Below are 21,498 nucleotides of genomic sequence, written 5' to 3'. Positions count from 1 at the left end.
TTTTCCTTTTTTAGTGAAGGTGCGGGAGGCGGTTAATTTAGGCCAGTCAGCCATGGTGCCGTGCGATCTCGGGAGAGGCAGCTACCGCTGCCGCTCAGATCAAGCGCGCTACCATGTCCTGTTATCGTGCAACATGCCCGTGAGCGGTCTTCTTCCCCGGCTCCGAAAACGATAGTGACGCCGCTACAGGGACCCCTCCTAGTGAAAGCGCGATTAAAATATGTGCCAAAGGTGCGCGTGTCGGAAGAAGACAGACTGCAAGTCTATACGTGGCCATTCATAGCGTCGGTTAGAAAGTCCCGGTAAAGTCCGTTTTGCGGCGAAGGGCACCAATAGCTATCTGGTGGTCGTGACTGAGAGTGTCTGGACCCAGGGCGCATTGTTTTGTGCGCTGAGGACGTCGTCTTGCATTGTCGGCATCTGCGCGCCCAGTGTGGTGCAACTCGGCGAGCAGAGTTTAGGCGTAATGGGCTGTTCTTGGCGCATGCTGAGAGTTAAGACGATTGAGAGGAACAACGCAGAAGAAGCTGTCGTCGAACGGCGTGCAACGGTGGCAGTGACGGAGAAGGGCGAGTGGGGCTGTGCCTTGCTGGCCTTGCTGTTTAATGCTGCGCCATTATTTCAGGTGCGGGTACGATTTTGCAAGGCGGCTTATTGTGACGACCAGCTGGGCCCAATTTTTAGTCATATGTTAAGAAGCCATGAAATAAGGACACCATGGACAACATAGGGGAAATTACGTACAGTTCTTAATTTAATTAGAGCAATAATAAATAAAGCTATCCTAGGTGTTATTGTTTGTTGCCTTCTTATAATATAGTTATACAGGGTGTCCCAACTAAAATGCACCAAGATATAAAGATATGCAGATAGCACGTAGCTGGACCAAAATAATGTTGTTGGCCGTTGCTTGGAGATACACAGATTATTTTTATGCGAAGCATATTACGAGGGCTCAACCCAGCTCCTCAGGCGCGGCGGTGTCGCCTTGAAACCACGTGACACCGTGACGTCACGACAGAGGAGAAGTGTCTTTGGCTCAACTCTTGCAAGATGGCTGTGTGGGAATCGAACCAGGGTCTCCGGAGTGTGAGACGGAGACGCTACCACTTAGCCACGAGTACGGTGCTTAAAAGCGGTACAAAAGCGCCTCTAGTGAATGCGGTGTTGCCTTAGAAACGAGCTGTTTCTAAGGCTCAGGCATGCGTCGCTTGCTCAGGCGCACATTTTGTTGCCGCGCCGAACGCTGCGTTGCTCGACGCTCACCACGTCCAATGCGGGGCGTCCAAGGCTAAGCAGAGTAACGCATGAGTTGTTTCTTCGTCTAGCCGAACCAAATATAGCCAAGCAACAGCAGTTCACCAAGCTAAACAGTGGTTCAACAACTAAAATAAAGGCTAGTATGCTTCGCATCCTGGGCTTAACCTTACCTAAGCCACAGCCATTTTTTGCATTCCGCCGAATGACACAATTAATCTAAATAATAAACCTAATTCTCACATGATATAATCCGAAAAAAGTTTTAATGAGAAAATTGTAGAGTAGCATAAAAGCTCCCGATGCACCTTTCTTTTGCTCGGTGTGTGCTACATAAAAGTGTTTTTTCTTTTTTTTTTGAGCGTGAAAGAATCCCACGAATACGCGCAAAAGTGCCGCACGACTGGTCGCTTCAGTTACTTTGCGTGTATTCGCGGACTCCTTTCATGCCCTCCCCGAAAAGCCACCTATATACTTTCACTGCAATTGCTGCTTACTCTAAAAAAATACCTTTTCAATGAAAGTTAGCTTTTTGCTTTAATAATAGTGGTTTGGAACTTTCTCAGAGCTTACGTGTCTCCATTAGGCTACCACAGCCGTAAAAGGTTCATGTGCAGCTATATAATACTTGCGCTACGCATGCTTTCTGAGCGAATACCGTGATGCGTTCTCTTGTCTACAGAGGCTGTACGAGTAGCCTATTGAAGCAAACTTCGGTTCGGCTCCTAGTAAAGTTAACGGCTGGTTTGGGTTACTTCCCACATCCGTGTGTTCAATGAGAAGAATTTACATAAACAGAAGTTGTCTCCTTATTAGTTCCGCATATATTGCGACGTACACGTTGCTGCTTTTCATGTACTGACGCGCTAGATTTCCCTGGAGTGCATGGAGCTGCCGTGTTATTTTGCGCTCGAGGGAACAAACGCAAAGTTATATCGAGCTCTGGGAACTGTGACGCAAGAACATTATCAAGCTGTCGATGCGCTCGTCGCTTTGTTCTTTTGGTTGTTGTACGTTCAGCCGACTTCTAGGCAGCGGTATTTATAGCAGCTACCCCTTGGCAAGCATAGTTTAATCACGGAAGGGCGTTAGCAACAACTTACTACCACCGTTAGTTCATAATATTGCCTATTGTAAAAATGTAAAACTGCGATACTTGTCCCAATTTTCTTCGCGCGTGAAACAAAATTCAAAGCAAAGCATGTACACGCGATTAGCTACCGATAGCACTATCATATTGAGACAGTAGGCGGCACGTATGTACAATTTGGCTAAGAGAAGCGTGTCAAAGATATCAAGACGAGCTGGCCCTCCCGTCATATTAAAGCTGGATAAGTCCTTGTCTGCCTTGGCTGAGAAACGGCACTCATATATTAATAGGTATGCAGTCACTAATTTGTGATGGTTATTAGCCAATTAGGTAAGCACTTTAGAAAAGCGAGAATTTTTTAGCGGCGTCAAGAATAATGACAGTATTCGCGAGTGATAACCATAGGCGCGTATTTCTGATCTATGCACGGCTTACAAATTTTTAAAGTTATCAGTGAGTTGTTCCCATTGAACTGGAGTGCTTAGTCTTGGCCCAAACTAGAAAACATCAAAGGAATAAAATCGAGTGTTGGGGTACCCGCAACTTACCCGCAAAGGGTGGCAATGCAGCATCTTGACAGCACTGATATCCATGATGCCTGGTAGTAAGTGAAATAGTGCGAAAGGTATTGCAGTGTAAAAGTAGGCATTATCATTTTTTTGCGTTAGTACCGAATGGACGATTGCACAGCCTTCCATATTGTCTAGAACTCGAAAGGTACGCCTTTATATGTGCGAGATATGGTACTCATTAGGCATTTATTGGGCTACCCAGGGTACTGTCCTACATCTTTTTCTATTCCTCACATGCATTAACGTGCTTGTATATAGCCTGCATTATATGTCTGCATTTTCGCTAACGCTAGCGTAACTTACATATCATATATGCTATTGCTTTTCTCTTTCGTGGGAAATATTGCTAACAATATATAGTCGCCGAAAATTGCTTCGAAATATATTCATATATTCAGCATCCCCGAGAAGGCATTTTATGGACCTAATTTGTCAATGCTCGACCCTAAACTCAGCTCCAAATAGCTTATATTGGTTCTACCCTTAGACGAGATGCATTGTGGGTCTTAGTATTGTCCCCACAGACGTTTACACTGTTTGCGATGGTCGCCATATTTCTTGATGTGTTTAGCTTTAAGAAAATTTGTAGCTGTCAAGTTGGCCGCGTGGGTAGATTGCACACATGTTGCGAAACGCGAACGTTACCGTGCTTGAGCACTTCCGTTTCACACTTTCCTCAACGCCATGAAAATGCGAATAGAGACAGCCTAATCGTGAGGAACTCATTTTCAAGAACAGAGCACTTACGAGCAAATCATAGTAGAATGGCTGAAAGTTCAGCTCGTTGGTACGTCACAAGAGCAGCTGGAAACAGCGCGAAATGATGACACAAGAATAGACAGCAGAGCCGGTGTTGTCTATTCTGCTCCGGCCGTTTCGCAGTGTCCGTAAATATAACAGTCAAGAGCGCTTGTCCATGAAGTAAATCATCATCATCATCAGCCTGGTTACGCCCACTGCAGGGCAAAGGCCTCTCCCATACTTCTCCAACAACCCCGGTCATGTACTAATTGTGGCCATGCCGTCCCTGCAAACTTCTTAATCTCATCCGCCCACCTAATTTTCTGCATAAGGGCAGAAAAATATTATACATCAGGTAACTATGTCCGCTGCAAGCAGATTGCGTCTTCTTGTGCAGACGCACATTTGTTGTCATCAGTTTTTGTTCGCAGTTACTCCAATTACAATGCGTGGCGGCGTAAACCAACTGTGCGAAAAGTCATGGCTGTGCTGACGTCATTGGTAAGAAGCTTACCCGCACGATTCACCACTTTGAACACCATTTATATATATATTTATTTATATATATATATATATATATATATGAGTGAGCGGCCCACCCCGGTAAGACATTTATCTTCGTTAGTCGGTGTGTTTGGCGTCGATATTGAGCGTTGTGCTTCTGCAGTACTCACACTACCGGCACAATATAAAAACGGACAAGTATTACAAGCAACCAAAGTCAGCAAAGCCGCTTGCCTGACGCAGAACTTGCAGCCAATCGGGACGGCTGGGTTATAGGTGCGTGGGTGGAGACCTCCGAGAAAATGTGATTCCTTGCACTGCCTCTGTTGCTATCATTATTTTTGTTTATGCTTGTTTCTTCACCACGCCACTTATTGGGCATTCCTCGCGGGAGTGGACGAGGAGCATCAAACATATTATCTGTAGCGTACACCTTGGTGCTGAATAGGTGACAATGGTCGTTGTGAGCGCCCACGTCTCAGGCCTTAAAAGCGGAGCTGAAGCCGGTGCTTTCGGTTTTTCGCTACATTGGAAAAACTTAACGAATTGGTAGATTGTCATTTGCTTATTTATCTTTACTGTTAGTCCTCAGTCACAGCCACAGTGGCTGTTTCGAAGGTCTGTGGTTCATGTTAGAATGATAAGTGGAGCTTGGTATTTGATATCGAGGACGTAATAGAACGTGCAAGGCCCAGTACTGCGCGCAGTATTGGTATAGATCACACTTGATTCGACGTCTTGACAAAAGTACGTGGCTCCAGTACTGATCTTCTATCGCGAGTCCCTGTTAAAGCCGGTCTTCATATATAGGTGGCTAACTTAGATGATAAAAAGCAAGCCTTTTCATTTATGCTCAAGATGAACACAGCGTTAACTACAAGCTAGGAACGATAGACACTACTATGAAGATATAGCGATGGGATTCCTGCCTTGTTGTGCGTTGCTTGATCGCAAGATGTACACTATTACAGTGGGCACAAGGAAACCAGAAGGAAGATACAGCTTTCCGGAATTTAGATGAACGCCAGCTTTGAGCATTTTCTTTACTTATTTTTACGTTTCTTTCTTCCTATCTTTACAGATGAAACAGTAGTTGTAAAGTTGCCACTTGGTTTGTGCTTGGTCCACAAGTCTCAAAGTAAAGGTAAATGTATACGCGTGCTAAGGTATGCACTCTAAAATCAGAGGAGCTATAATGCTCGTAGGAGGGGGAGGCATAATATTTCTTCTGCAGAAGGACTCTCTTCAAGTTTTGTAAAAGCAACAAAAAACAGTTTAAAGGAAAGGATTCATGCATGCCGGAGGTCAGGTCCAGGCGCCTTATAACGTAAAACTATTCCAATGTGTTTTTAATCCAATCTCCTTACGTCCAATTTACGCAACCGCCGAGGCAAGCATCTGTCAGTGACCCGAAACCTGAGCAGACGAATCAAACGCTCTCCTCGTTCACAGGAGGTGACTTTTGCTTGCTTTAAAAACAAATAACATTGCCTGCATTCAGTGGTTCTTCTTATCTAATTGGCTGAAAAGAGGCAAGGAACACACTAAAATGGAGAGCATTTCGAAGGGGCCGAGCCAGCCCACTGAAATTAGACAACCGCATGACGAGGGAGGTGCCAGCGTCTGCGATTGGTCCACTTTCCCTTACTACGCTTGCCGTGGCTTGACTAAAATCGCGGCGGCGTGGAACATACAGTTAAAAATGCCGCTAAAACGGATCCTCAGCAACAAGAGTTGGCAGGGCGATGTCGTATAGCGCTCGATAACGTTGTACGGCCAGGCAAAAAGATTTGTTACACGCAAATAAACCCATGCTCTCCGGCAGGTGCGAGTAGCCAGTGCATGAGCGATCGGCCGCAGCCATCTTTTATTCCTATTGAAACGGGGAAGTATCCGGCTATTCAGAAAAAAAATATCCACTCTCCACTTCAGTGTACTCCTCGCCTCTCGTCAGCCAATTAGATAAGACAAGCCACCCGGTGTAGGCAACGTTCTTCGTTTTTCAAGCCAACAAAAGTGACTTCCTACGAACGAGTAGGGCGTTTAATTGGTCTGTTCAGACAACCCTGTGGGTCACCGCCCGATGCTTGCGTCGGCGATTACGTAAGTTTCCGGTCAGGAGATTGGGTTAAAAATATATCAGAATAGGTTTACGTTATAGGGCCCCATGTCCATTACACTACCAAAGCAAAAGAATACTCCATTTGTGTGTACACAGGAGTGTGTGGAAACATATCAGGAGCTCGTCAGAATACTATTGAAAAAAAAAAAGATCTTATAATAGTTTTACGTCATAGGGCACAGCTTTACGTTATAGCGCCCCAGATGTACATTGTTCTGCAGATGGCACTGCTTTTTACCTTGGTTATACCTACACTCAAGTCCGGCACTGCATTGCGTATGCCGGGTGTTTTCAATTTTAACCCTTGATCTGAAGCGCTCATTCACGTGGCCATGACTTCCACGTAAAATCAAAATGCGTAAGTAAATGTTGAATTTGATTAGGCTTTTTATTTTATTCACCTTTTGTTATATTATATTACAGCACATATTTACGCTTAAGAAATATAGTCGGTGAATTCGCAAGGCGTATCTACTTGGAAGGTATCTGTATAGCGCAACAGAACAAAAACACAAGAAGAAACGAAGACGAAGACAAGCGCTCACTATCAACAACAAAAATTTTACTTCGGGGATCGGACATACTTATACCCCTAAACAACCACGTGCACACTATGATAGCAACCATGAGGATGCACTTACGTACACGATGGTAAGAAAACAATCTAAAGCCGATACAACAAAAAAAATCTAAAGGACATGTGGAAAATGCGGTTCCGCCTTTATGCAATGCTCAAATAATCCAGCGATGGTTTATTGATGCGACAGCGATGGTTTGTTCATGCATCGGTCAGCGGCCGAGAGGATCTGCTCCCTTCCTATTATTAGTCTTACACATTCGCGTTGATCCCTATCTATAACAGTGGCATCTTCTAGAAGTGGGCGACATGGACGACATGGACACGTTTCACAATGTAAAATAAGGAAACCGTCGCCTGATACACTATGAAGCTTACTTTTGTGCTCTCTGACGCGCTCATTATTGCATCTTCTGGCTTGCCCTATGTTGCATTTACCACATGGCAGCGGAATGCCATAGATCGCCCCCTACCATGCATCTTACGAACGGATCTTTGTGATTCTTATCACACACCAGCCTTTTCGTCCTCATTGGGTTCATGCTTTTGCACAAGGTACCCAGCTTATTTGGAGCTGAAAAAATAACCAGTATGTTGGTGCGACTTCCATTTTTTTTTCAGGCTGTGATACCTGGTGTATGTACGGAATCACAGCGGTTTTCACCTGCCCACGACTGCTAGCTCTGCCATTTTCACCGGGGCAATCTCTCGAGCGTTCTTGTTTTAGTAACGTCTCCGCCACCAACACCAACACATGGTTAGGATAACCAGCCTCCTTAAGACGCGCAGACTGTTGCCGGAGACTGGTTTACATTAGGTGTGGGCATGATTTTCTAAGAGCGTTTTTGAAACACATGTTAGTTATGCCCCTCTTGAACGTCGAATGGGCTGACTGAAATTGGAGAAGAGGTTTGTTAGCTCGTGGGCTATAAGCCCAGCAGGTCTTACTATCAGTAAAGATGAACTGAACGCCAAGAACCCGAAGCTTATTGTCCACAGTAACTTCAAAAGCCACGTCAAGAGGTCTTGAACATTCGCGAGAAATTGTAAAGGCATTGGCACATTTTTCTTGCAAACACTTTCTAGGGCAATCTGAGAGCACTAAATAATCATCGACAAATCTAAAACCGGCCCACAACGGCGGTTTCAGTGCCGTTGTGGCCGCTGCATTCCCAGAGCATGTGTCGTAGCATTGCTCTGGTGGTTGTGGTGGTGGTGGCGGTAAAACGTTATTTCACAAAGTATGGGTCCTGAAGGACACTCGGCTAGGCTCCAGGTGTATAGGGCACCTCCCACGTTCAAACAGAGAGCCGGAAGCTCTCCGCTGCCGCGTGAGCCTCCTGAGCAAGTTGGTCGGGCAGTGAAGCACTTTTGAGCACTTTGTCACAATGTTCCTTGTTCTTGACGTAAGCGTCACTCGGTGCGAAACCGCACAGCATATGGTTCAAGTCTACACGCTCACTGCACTGTTCACACACATATTATCCGTCGTAGTCTGGGTCGATGTGCTTCATGCGCCAGGGGTTGGGGTATGAGTTCGTTTGGAGCAAGCGTAACGTGACGGACTGGCTGCGCGTGAATTTCTTATCCGAGAGAGGAAGCTCTCGTCTGCCTAGATAAAAGTGCTTAGTGAACTCATTGTACGTGAATAATTGATCCCTGTACTCGATATGTGGGATAGCGGGGGAAACCGGACGGACGCGGTCGATGAGTCCTCGCGCCGCCTCGAGTGCGATCTCGTTGAGATTCTGCAAGCCGCCCCCCAAGCTGCCCATGTGTGCCGGGAACCATACGATGAAGTGATCAGTGATGCTACTTCCGCCTCGGATTCATATAATCGCTCTCTGTCCGCGCTCTTTAAACGCATCAGTGCGGTGTAAGCCTGGGTAACAGTAGTGTAAGACGGCCGGGTTATACGATAGGTGTGCGTTTGAGCAAGCGTAAGGTTACGGCCTCGCTCCTGCTTAATTTATCGTGCGGTGGTGGGAATGTGCGTCTTTCGAGTCTGTAGTGTTGGATGAGGTCTCTGAATGTGGTCAGGCGTTCGCCTCATGCCCATTGTGATTATTGTCAAGTCTGCTGCGCGAATAGCTCCTAGTACTAGTCGCAGGCGCTCTAGATGTTGGTCAAGTGGGTGGAAAATATGACCACATCATCCAAATGCGCTAAGCGCGACTGCCATTTCAATCCTGGGAGCACAGTGTCCATCATTCGCTGGAACGTTGCAGGCGGGGAACAGCGGCCGAATGGAAGCGCTTTAAATTCGTAGAGGCCATCACGGGTTACGAATGCTGCCGTTAGATGAAGAAAGCAATAACTCATCTGACCTCGATGATTTCGTGCAAAGAGCCGAGGAGGCACGAAAGATGGCAAGGTACCGAATACGCTGCCAACAACGCATCGACTCCAGCCGGTACAACCAGCGCCGTAGCGAAGCTCATTATCAGCCCGATGACAAGGTGTGGGTATGGACCCCAGTGCGACGCCGTGGACTGTCTGAAACGCTTCAGTGCCGATACTGCGGCCCTTACGAAATACTTCGTCGTATAAGCGACGTCACTTACGAAGTGAAATCCACTGGACACGAGAGCCCAAGACGGCGCAACTCTACGGAAGTCGTCCATATTGTCCGCACGAAACCCTACCAGGAAAGGTCATGAACAAAAAAAAAAAAACGTGAGAGCTCACAGCAACCTCTACTTCCTCTTACGTATCGGGCCGATGCGGTAAGGAGGGAGATAATGCCGCGACAACTTGGTCGCATTCAAGTTGCGCGCCCTTCGTATTGGACACTGCGCACGCCGTACCGTGGTGTTGTTCAGCAACAGGCAGCAATCTTCGTGGTACGGGTAGCCAGTTGGACCCGGCTCGCATGCGCCACGCGCATGAGGTGTCATGCGAGAAGAAAGAGGAAGATGGTTCGAGGCCAGTTTCAGAACCCCACTGCCGCGGATTTCTTTACGACCGCAGTGACTTTTGCTTGTGGGCACAAGTTCGCCCTTAATAAATATCATTGTTTTATTAACATCGTTACATTATTGTTGTTGCTGCGTTTCTGTTGCAATGTCCCTATCCGGGATATTAGTTTTTAAAGTGTCCGACGAAATGCATCAGCGTTCCAGTTAATTTTGAAAGCGGTAATTGGAACGCCAATGCATTTTGTCTGAAAATTAACATAGAAAATTCATATCTGGTGCACTCCCGAGAATTCATTCCAAATGGATATATGCCTTGTGAACTCACCGGCTGTAATTCATAGATTTATATATGTGCCGTTAACCAAATAAATAAGAAGATAATTAACGCATTTGTGGTAATTATTTATTGACGAAGTTTGATTTCTCGTTGAACTAATGGTCGCCTCACCAAGTAAATTATATCAAGGGTTATATTTGCGCTATCTGCCACGGGTAATTTTTCTAGCTTTTGGACCTAAAAAAAGAAGACAGGTGGTGTAGGTGAACTCATATAAATGCCGTGTTTTTTTCAGTAACATGCGATGGTTGCATGTCTCGATGGTGCTAGTGCAACTAACATCTTTGTAGGTAGTTGTGGGCGGCATGTCCTGCGCTGGTACTCCATGAATTCCTCGTAATGCTTGATTTCTGAACCAAGCAAATGAATAATTGTTTCGTATTCTCTACTATATGTTACCAGTTCTGACATAAGATTTGTTTATTCTGCGTGATTTACAAGTAAACAAAAAATGTTGAGATACTATCATTTCAATTGGTTCTATTGCCGTTAAATGATTAGGGAACCATCAAAAATTCATTAAATATTTGCACTAAACGTCAGCAGGCTGCGAGATTGCCATGGCCATAGTAGCTGACTGTGAAAAACAAATGTACGCTATGATTCGTTCGCACATAACGTGCACTTCAAACGTCATAAAATGTATTATGCTTAGGGGCATCCTTCCATATAAGGTATAGGTGTGCAAAAGCACTGGTTTACAACAGAGCAATAATGACTTTCATTTATTTATTTAAAGGTGCACTAACCTTCGATGAAGGGTAGTAACAGGAAACGCAAAACAAAGTTTAGGGAACTTAATAAACTACATCAACATCACAAAAAAGAAACAACCGATCAGTATTTCGTAGATCATACACGAAAATAAAAATGGACAATATACAGCAATTCAATTGCATCATTTAATTCCAGAATTGTTTGCTAGATAATTCCACATTTCAATCGCATCCGGAAAGAATGCGTAATGAAATGCGTCATTCTGCACCCTCATCATGCTTTCTTCGCGGATATTTTTTACCTGGTGCTTGTAGGTATTTACGCTTATCAATTTTTGCTTGGCCTTGAAGAGTGCTTTATTCTGTACTTCTTACGTGCTTTTAAAAGGGCCTGTCCAAATGATTGCAATATCTGCACCACTTAGTCTGTCTTCCTTTAACTCGAACAAATAAGAGCGCTTTTCTCTGAAACAGCAAGAGCATTCAGTTTTACACAGTTGCACGACGACTGGACTCTGAAATCTGCAGTATACTTCTGGTTGCGGCATTGAATATTCGATACTTCTGATTGCACAGTTTCACCAAACCGAGCTTCTTCTTTACACTGACTCTTCTCGTGTGCTCCGAGTGTTCGAAGACACTCTCAGCACAAGGACGACCAATAAAAGCCTGTCTATAAGAACTGCAAGAAAAGCAGTTGAAATCTGAAGCACGGAAATAAGAGTCTTTATACATTGTAAAGGCTTCCGAGAAGCGACAGTGGATCGCGAACTCGGGAAGAACGAAATGATCCGGAACCACCTTGCAACATTGCTTTTCGTATCGCGAGTTGCACACCTGGTTGGCGAAACCTGTTTTAGAGACGGCGCCGGGGAAAGCACTGACGCTTCAATGTACCGCAAATGTACACTGGCTCATTCTACTATTTTACGACTCTCAAGGGTATACTGAAAATCTCGGACGTATGTACGAGGCACACAATTTTTCATTTCAATTGTTCTAATGCTGCCGTGAATCGTCAGCACGTCGATCGAAGAGCAGCGACAAAAAACAATATAAAAAAGAATTCGTTTTCGAGATTCGAAAAGAACGAGCGCAAAAAAAAGCACAACAAACACTGACGCTATACAGAAATAGGCGCCTCTAAACAGAACAATGTCGTTCATGACAAAAGTTTTTGTACTGAAGAAAGGATCTGGGAACAAAAGAGAGAGAGAAAAAACAAGAAATAAAACAATTAAGCGCTTCCAACCTTTCATGAACATAGGTGGACCCTTAAGTAGAAAAAAAAGAAGATATTTTGCATCCATGTACAAGCTTATTTTTTGCATCAATGTGCATCTTCGTCGGCCATAAAAGGTGTTTGTGGATTTGCGTCAATCCCAACGGAAACACGAGTAAACGCGACTGCCGATGCATGCAGTTTTGTTCACGAGGTGAGCGAAATGCACTCCTGGGGGATTACGACCCGCAAAGCAGCCTGATCTGTGCATAATTTGAACCCTGCTAGCAATTATGCATGTGATTGCGGTCTGCGAACAAAGCAACAATAAATGCTTCTGGCCCTGAGATGCTATAGATGCCTCGGTGTTTTTCTGGCAAGCACGCCAAGCTACCGACGAGAAAAGGCGTGGCGGAGTGGTTAGACAAGTGCAGTCTATCATGGTATAATTTTTCGGCTTCCCTTTAAGGAAAGAAAAATTCTATAGACTGCTGTGCACATCATAAAGCTCACGTGGGTTGATAACACCCGAGGAACAGGTGTTATGCAGCGGCTATGTAAGACAGAACAACGCACCATAGTTACCGAAACAGGCATAAGAAAGGCCTCGATTGAGCCACGCCAGTTCACTTTTGAATTTAACGTTACATAACGCGTTTTTATGAAAGGGATATGGTGCCATTGTGCTTATTCTCTTAATTTCGTCGTTGAAATTGCAATTGCACTTGCACAGCACTTTAGGATTTCGGAAGTGTAACAGCAGGTGCCCAAAAACAGAAGAAAGCAAAAAGAAAAACAAAAATATCCCCACCTAAGCACTCAGTACAGATACTTAAACAGCGAAGCTGGAACGTGTGGCCCCGCTTTTTATCACTGGCTCAATCCCGATGGTTCATTAAACGACGGCTTGGTAGGCTGCCGAGTCCTTGGTAAGCAGTTGCTGCTTGCGCTCGGCTGCACGAGCCTGTTCTTGTGCCTGCGCTACAGCATCGGCACAGCGCAGACGAGCTCGGATCCGGTTGTGCTCACGGCGTTGCTGATCGAAAGCTGCTTGCTCCTCAGGAGTACGTATGACGCGTGGAGTACTCGTTTCGGAGTCGGAGAAAAAAAAAACCAGAGCAACGGCGTGACTACTGGCGCAGCCAATCGCGTGCCTCTCTTTCTCTTTGCTTTTATGTACCTCAATTTGCTTTGATGTAGGCTGCGCAAATCAACAGACTCAATGAAGCAAAGTAATTCCACACTATTTATTTTTCACCCATGCGCACGGGCTGGCGCCGGAGGAGTTTTCGGCGTACAGGCGACCCACGGATGGGTGGTCGGATGGACGGACGGACGAATCAGCTAGCCGATTCAATCGGCTAGCTAGCCGATTGTGTAGCCATATACAGAGAAGCTGTATATGGCTACACAACGCTACAGTCTACAGCGCTACACTCAGCGCGACAGATGCGATCGCCTTTTTAGCAGTGTCTCCCCCTTTAGCATGTGCCATTTCCTGCGCTACTTAAGTACAACAATAGATATTGGATGAATAAATAACCTAACGAGAGTCTCAATATGTATGGGTTAACTTCCCGGAAATGTCTGGCGCGCTCTTGCAAATATATGAGTGGCTTGGTTATAGCGATTCTTAATAAATAAACGTATTTGTTTTGCTTAGCGCTGCTAAATCAACAACGAAACCAAGATATCTATTTTTTTACCAACACTTACAGCCCTAAGTCCACACTGATGGCAAATATGCGATGCAAGAATAAATTATTGGCTCAACACACCTGGAAATTATGTTATTAGTAGCTGGAATATAAACCATAAGGACTGAATCAAGCTTATCACAGGAGGGAACATTTCGGCAAGAGCAGTGCAATATTCACAGTTTTCCGCTAATATCGGTGGAATCGAACATCGCGGAGATGACCGAGAGCGTTCGTCGACGTGGCAAGACGTCTTCACAGTGCGAAAACAGTCGCATAAAAGCGCTGGTGCAACCAAATGACGATAATTGCCACCAAAATGAATCGCCTCTAGGCCTCTCCATCCCCACGTGGGAGTTGCCCGCGGTGCTCCTCTATGAGCGTCGCTTCTCAGGACCTCAATAAAGTTCTTTGTCTGTTAGTCTGGCTGTCCGCCGGCTCACGCCATGTTTTTGCTCCTTCCCGGCTGGCGTAGTCTGTCCTCCTGCTTCACCCTCCGAACTACCTACAGAGGCCACGACTTCTTTCTTAGTCGATTCGCTCTCTCCTTTGGCCCTTCACTTTTCTTTCTCTCTCACAGCTTCATCATCATTGATTCTTTCGCTTTGGCTTTGTAACGCTCTTTTAATGTTTTCTGGCCGCTTTCTGGGCAACAAGTTTGCAGGACTGCATATAAACGTGGCATTTGCTCATTGACCGCATACAGTCGTGAGCAGCGGGTCGACCGCTTTCGTCACACATGATCGCGCTTGAAAGTACGCTTATATGCGGTGGTCTGGGCTGAACCGCGAACATACCGCTTATACGGAGGACGTTATGCAGGACTTGACTAAGAGTGTAATCACGACACGTACACACACTCGGATTGCCGCACTCTGAGGTTCGGATTTAATGAACGAAAATTCGCGCATTTGCCGCAGAACATGAAGGCAGAAAAGTTTGATTCGGCTTTCGCCAAAACGCAAGCGTTTATGAACTGCGCTGATGGGTATTGTTCCGGACAGCGAAATATTTGGCTTATTGTTGCATTGGCCATCTTTTCGACTCTGGTTCACAAGCAGGTTGGGTTCTCTGCGATTGGCTCAGAACGCCAGCGTTCTGGAATTTTATGGTGTCCACAGTTACATGACATGGTGACTTATTAAAATTTTTATTATTCTTAACAAGAACGTTTCTGTTTCGTGTTTCTTGCTACGCTAATTGCCAAGGTTTCTCGATTTTGCCGTCTGTATACGAGCTATACTCTATTTGCAATGCCATTCGGGAACGCATTCTTCAGGAGGGCTCTCCGAGAGAGCATGTCGTTACAAGTGTTTTCTTTTCACTTACGTTACCTTCACTTTTATTTACATTGACAAGTGACGACCTGGAAGACGAAAATTCCTATGCATCGAACATAGCCACACGGCTTCAAGACAGGCTGACGGCGGCTTGGCATCTGGTAGTCAAATTATATTAAACGCACTCCGATGAGTGCTACATATATCTTCATTCCAAATTATTTTTTTTTCTTAAGCAAGAAAAGCGTTAATCAACCTCTGTTCCAGGTTTGAAAAATTCCACGCGGTTTCTGTTTTTTGAGACAGCAGCTAATGCACACGCGATGTCATTCATTCCGTTTTTCTGACGAAAACATGTGCTGGTGTACATTTTGTGAAGCGTGGTTCTTAACCACTCCTGACTCGTCACAGTTAATAAGAAGCAGTTCGTATCACTATTTTCCTATAGATTAATCATCGAGACCCTTCCACCCTGTGGGACATTGTGTTGGTGGAAGCTATGTACCTTTTCTCGTTGCATGAGCATTTACCACAGTTGTACTGCATCAGTATAAATTCAAACAAGAACAGTTCGGAAACTAATTCGAAGCGTTGCTTTGTTTCCAAGTGCACCTGCATACGTAACATTAACCGAATGTTGACTCCAAAACGTACTCTTGGGACTACTACATGCTTGAAAACCAGCTACAGATCTCGTGAAGCTCACGCTTTCATGTAATTACGCGTAACAGGTGTTCTGATCAGTTATTTCCTGTTGGTGTGCGTATTCATGGGCATTTTAAATGATCTTTCTGTATACTTTAGTATACCCGATCAACGCACTTGGGAGCTTGCTCTTAGTTTAATACGTTTGTTTTCGTCTTCAGAACAACTATATGAGCGTTGAGTTACAAATGCGAAGCATACGTTCAGAAGAGCAAGAAACAAACAAACTGGGTAAGTGCTTAAACGAGTGCGAACACACGTTCTTATTCAATGCAAGGCCACCTTTTCAGACGAACCTTGAAAGGAGTCTCCAGCTTTGTAGTAATGTTTATGTTAACTTCGTTATTGTGGGCTTACTGACAGAGTTTTCCGATCAAATAAATATTCTTTGACATTCACTTATCTGTTCTTAATAGAATTGCTAACTTACAAAGATTGTCATTGTGCAGATTCTGTTCTTCTCTTTGTGCGGGCACACAATACCTGGCTCTGGCATGTGGACAGGACTAATTGTTACAAGCCCTTTCATTATATATTCTCTTATCGTATACTAACTGAAGTATAACACCTCCAACCAAGCGACCCAACAGGAGCATGACTGATTCACAACACGGGGCTGAGCATTACTATGTCGCCACGCTACGCCAATCCCAATTTAATAGCCCGCACTAAAATAAAGCCGAACTTACGAAAAATGAAAATTTCTTCAGGGAATAAGTCACGTGTCGTGCCGTGCATTGCTTTTTGCAGTTAAAAAAAAAGAAATTACCCCACCGATTTACTTTTTGGTATGCCTAATTTCGATTTTAGTTTGCTGCCTTTCTGCCAATTTTGTGTAACAGCTGAACATCATAACGCTCTCTTATGAACTACAGAGCCTCCTCATCGTTAGAGTTCTGTGCCACAAAGTAAGCGCTAAAAATAAAAGCAACTTTGCCTGTCGTGCATCACGAGGGTCATCGTAACCTGTAGGTAGCATGAAGAACATTTATCACCTGACGCACTTTGCGACGCATTTTAGAAGAGAACCGAGGCTTTAGTAGGCAGCCTCGGGGGTAATGAAGGTAACGTTCCCACACGCGAGCACCTTTTAAGAAGGCTACTTTTGAAGTGAGGCCTCGAGGTATGCTGTGCTACCTTATTAAGGTCGGCACGTTCATTTGTTATTCCCTAAAGTACCAGACCAGCTCACGTTCACCTGCTTAAACGGGATGTTGGAAGTCAAACATTTTGAATAGCTAACGAGTATTTCATCAGATTCCACGTGCTGAAATTTCTTACTTCTGCTCGCACCCTCTTAAGATTATTTGAATGAGGTGCATTTCTTTTTACGTTTCAGTTTATCCCTCTTGTCTATTAGCCTGCAGCGAAACGCGCTTAATTATCAGCACGAATATCAGGGCAATGGCTTTGAAGTTTACTTTTAGCGACCTCCGAAGCTTCCTACACTTGCTGTTTCTCTGAAACGTGCACTCTGCGTCTTGAGCATATGGTGTAAGAGAGCTGGTTCGCGCCAGCTGTGGTTATTTTTTCGTCTCTCTCCGTTGTAATCATGACGGATCTTCCACCCTCGCATGTCATGTGTCATGGAGTGGCAAGTATAATTCATTTACTCATTTCTGCTTATTACAAGCTTGCGTTGAAAGTATTAGTGGCTATCCGCGCTTAGTTTCATTTAAATGCCAACATATTAAAGAAAAACTCTGCGTGCATGGTTTGCTTCCGATGGTGAGGGTCCTTTGCTGTATGGTTCTTCTACACGGTGATTACGGTACTGAACATCCGAGGCACAGGCTTATGCAGACGGAAATAATAGTGCACTGAGCAAGAAAAATCCCCCCCCCCCTTTTAAAGGCTTTGGAAAAAAAAGCCACCATGGCCGACTTCAAGATCAAGGTCAAGACCTAGGGTTTCGGAAACGGAGAGTAGTTGCGGGAAAGTAAGGGAAAAAAAAGGACCGAGAGAAGGAGGCTCGAGTTTCGACTTTCACCATTGCGGGAACAGAGCAGATGTTTCCGAACATCGATTTTCTTGGCATTTTCCCACCACTATATAGTACACTGTCCACTGAGACAAGTCTTATATCTTTTGCGCATCGTACGTACCATCGCATCGAGAAAAAAAAAATGAAACGAGTAGAATTTGTAGTCGCTAAATGCACCTTGCCGGAGAGAACTTGGCCTCTGTCGCATGGAGGATACCCGTGTTCTGTTTACGAAGACGAAAGCAGACGTCAGATAAAACTCCCATTTAGGTAACAAGCTCAACACGGACAATTTCCTTCCGGCAGTCTGTTCATTTATAAACAAAACTTTGAGAAAATTAGCGCAGCAAGCATCAGAATTTAATGGATAATGACGGCCTGCGCGTTACAATAAAAAGAACTACAGATTTCATTCCTTTCCGCCACCGTCTTCTTCCATGAGGAAAGGAATAACGAAGCATCAGAAATGAAGCATTTGGCAAGTGAAATGCATTGGTCAAGCTCCACTGCTGTGTTGCCCAAGAGTTCTAAGTTACTCTATTTTGCGCTGCATAAACTCAAGAGTTCGAGACTCGAGACAAATTTGGCAACTCTTTAATCTAGGTCATGCGGTGCTGCCCGTGAAACCAACGATTTTAGCCTCTTTTGTTCTCACTAATCCTCTTTCTTGAAATCAGTGTACGCATGATAACCTTTTTCAACGTAGTTTGGGTAAATAGGCGGAGCGCACAACCGAGCACCAAAATATAACCATACGTTACCTCATTTTCTCATTAGGCTTAGTGAGTCTCGTTGCTGTCATTTAACAGAAGAGTGTGAAATCGAAAACGAAATAAATGCCAAAATTTCAAGCAGAGCATGTGATAGCATTAACCGGTGTATTCTGTGTAGTGATTGACCAGAAAATATCTGGTGATATGCAAGAAGACTGTAAAAAAGAAAGATGTTCCGTTGTTAAGAGCTATACACATGATTTGCTGGTTCCTAAACTTATTTATGCACTTGAATCTTGGCTATTAGTACTGGCGAGTTCTTAGGACTAGTGCTGCACATCGAGGGCTTCCCGAACATCACCAATACTCGATCTTCCTTTTTTTGTTTCTTTTGTCTGTTTCGCATAGGCGAACTTTCCGCGGTCTGAACCAGTCATAGAATTTCCAAACACGCACGTTCTTCGACCAGGGCGCGGATTGAGACGCAACGCATGCAAATTCTTGAGGCACCTGCGTTCTCCTACCATTCTGTATTCCACGCAAACAAAGCGGAACTCCGACGTGCACGCCATCCAATAACGCATATAAAAACGAATCGCGGTAGTCAGGGAGCGTGTGGGGAAAAAAAATAACGTCGTTCTACGCTTTAAACGCCCATCTCCGTCATGCTTCATATCGTTGGTGAATTCATCCAATATCCACTTTAATATCATGAACCCGTAAACTGCGATTTTCTCGATCTGAAGAAAACAAAAAAAAAGTTTTCTCCTTGAGGTGTACGGCAGTTCTACTTGCGGGAAAGATCGAGGGCCTCCGTCCAGTGAGGAATAAAATAAAATAGGATTAAGGAAACGTTTTCGGAATATTCAAAGGCATTTCCCAACAGAAGTATTATTATACAAAAAACATTGCTTCGATCTGTCTGCAGGCATACACCTGGGAATGGGTTAGGTGAATGAGTAAACAAACATTTCTGAATCTGTGCACAGGTTATCTTATGTGCTCAAAATCAACATCAGAACTAAAACCGCGCAATTTGAACGTGTGACCAAAGAAACGGTTCTTCCTTTGAAATTCGCAGCATACAGACTTACTATAGAGCAGTGTATTTCGTAATTTCTCCTCGAAAGGATAAGGAAAATCAGCTGATTTCTACAAAAAACACTCTGATAAAAGCGGCAAGGGAGCTTATTTTTATGTTGTGTCCTAGCAATATATAGGACAGTACATAGCCTTAACGCGTGTTACGCTAGGAAGAAATAAGCAGCCACCGTTATTTTTCTTTTAATTTGTGCAACCTCAAAAATATAGTTTAGGAATAAACTAAAAACGTGTAATAACCAAATCTATAGGGTTAGCGATTTTAGAGTTATTTGGATGCACACATAGGTCATAAGATCTCGTAATACGTTGTTATCTCTAAACTACATCGCTTCTGAGTACATAAAGAAGAAGCAATTATTAGATGACAGCAGCGCCTCCTCGTTATTATGCCTCACAGCTGTCCAAGTGGTAGACAGGTTGAAAGGAGTGCCATGTTAATATGTTAATATTTTGATTGTTGGGGTATTTATGTTTTCCTACTAGAACTAACGCCCTGGGAGTGTTAGCCAGCGCCACCACTCACATACCTTGGCGGCGGATGTGGAACATCCTTTTTGCCGCAGGCGTCAGCAGTACGTGATCTTTTTGGGTGAAAGCAACTGGTCATAAGCCAACACTTGCTACCTGAAGGCATCCATGTTCCCGGATTCGATACGCTCGTTGTGTAATAAACGAGAAGAAAGGGTGTTAAGAGAGGGGCCCGATTTTTATTAAGCATATCACAAGAAGCCAACAAACATAGACACCTAGGACGATATAGGGGAAATTACTTGCACTTACTAAATGAATTAAACAAATAATAATGGAAGTGAAAGTGGATAAAAAAAAAACAAGTTACCGCAAGTGGGAAACGATCCCACGTCTTCGCATTACGCATGCGATGCTCTACGAAAAAATGGAGAAAAGAATGTTCCACATCCGCCTCCAAGGTTTGTGAGAGGTGGTGCTGTCTAACACTTTCAAGGTTAGTTCTAGTAGTAACACATAAATGCCCAAGAAAGTGGATGGAAAAACGGCTTCTAGCTCAATTGGTGGAGCATCGCATGCGCAATGCGATGACGTAAGATCGTTCCCCACTTGCGGCAAGTTGTTTTTTCATCCACTTGCATTTCCAATAATTTCTAATTGCGTAATTCAATTAGTAAGGACAAGTAAATTCCCCTGTGCAGTCCTTGTTGTCTTTGTTTGTTGGCTTTTGATGATATGCTGAATAAATATCGGGCCCCTGGGTGAACCACCGTTGCTCTTCTCGTTTTTACATACGTTTATATATATATATATATATATATATATATATATATATATATATATATATATATATATATATATATATATATATATATATATATTATGAGAAGCCAACAAACACTGACACCAAGTACAGCATAGGGGAAATTGCATGTGCTTAATAAATGAAATAAAGTAATGATAAATTCATGGAAATAAAAGTGGATGAAAAAACAACTTGCCGCAGGTGGGAACCGAACCCACAACCTTCGCATGTCACGTGCGATGCTCTACCAATTGAGCTACCGCGGCGGCGTTTCCCCATCCACTTTCTTGAAAGTGTATGGGTTGTGGGTTCTTGAAAGTGGATGGGGAAACGCCGCCGCGGTAGCTCAATTGGTAGAGCATCGCACGCGACATGCGAAGGTTGTGGGTTCGGTTCCCACCAGCGGCCAGTTATTTTTTCATCCACTTTAATTTCCATTAATTTATCATTACTTCATTTCATTTATTAAGCACATGCAATTTCGCCTATGTTGTACTTGGTGTCAGTGTTTGTTGGCTTCTCATAATATGACTAATAATTATCGGGCCCCTCGGTTAACCCCCGTTCTTCTCCTTTATATATATATATATATATATATATATATATATATATATATATATATATATATATATTTATTTATTTATATACATTTTCACTCACTGAGCTAGTCCGGCAACCTAGTATAA

At 44.1% G+C, this 21,498-nt stretch overlaps 1 non-coding gene across 1 annotated transcript; it reads right to left on the bottom strand.

Moving 5' to 3' along the window:
* Positions 1 to 21,005: 21,005 nt before the first annotated feature.
* Positions 21,006 to 21,078, bottom strand: TRNAS-UGA (transfer RNA serine (anticodon UGA)). The gene has a single exon. It is a non-coding gene; the product is annotated as a tRNA-Ser (tRNA).
* Positions 21,079 to 21,498: the final 420 nt, after the last annotated feature.

Source organism: Dermacentor albipictus, chromosome 3 (genome assembly GCF_038994185.2).
Source record: "Dermacentor albipictus isolate Rhodes 1998 colony chromosome 3, USDA_Dalb.pri_finalv2, whole genome shotgun sequence".
Lineage (NCBI taxonomy): Eukaryota > Metazoa > Arthropoda > Arachnida > Ixodida > Ixodidae > Dermacentor > Dermacentor albipictus.
This window is presented reverse-complemented; position numbering and strand designations above follow the sequence as displayed.